The following is a 289-nucleotide window of genomic DNA, read 5'->3' on the forward strand; positions in this document are numbered from 1 at the left end:
ATGTCTGTGAATTTGTTTTAATTCTGTAACCTGGTTGATAGTAGTAAACTGAAAACGGAGTCAGAGAAGGATTTATGCAACACTTCCATACAAGTCAAGTTATAGAAATTGACCTTTATTTTAACACAATACTCAGTGACTTTCTTTTAGTTCAGAAAATATATTGTAACAAAAAATAAAAAACAAAACAAAACAGACACACATTACATTTATTGACAGTAGCAAAACCAACAAGTTACAGGACCACACTAGAGGTTGTCAGATCCCTATAATAGAGATTGCAATTCTA

The sequence above is a fragment of the Zootoca vivipara genome, chromosome 5 (assembly GCF_965207765.1).
Source record: "Zootoca vivipara chromosome 5, rZooViv2.hap1.1, whole genome shotgun sequence".
NCBI classification, from domain to species: Eukaryota; Metazoa; Chordata; class Lepidosauria; order Squamata; family Lacertidae; genus Zootoca; species Zootoca vivipara.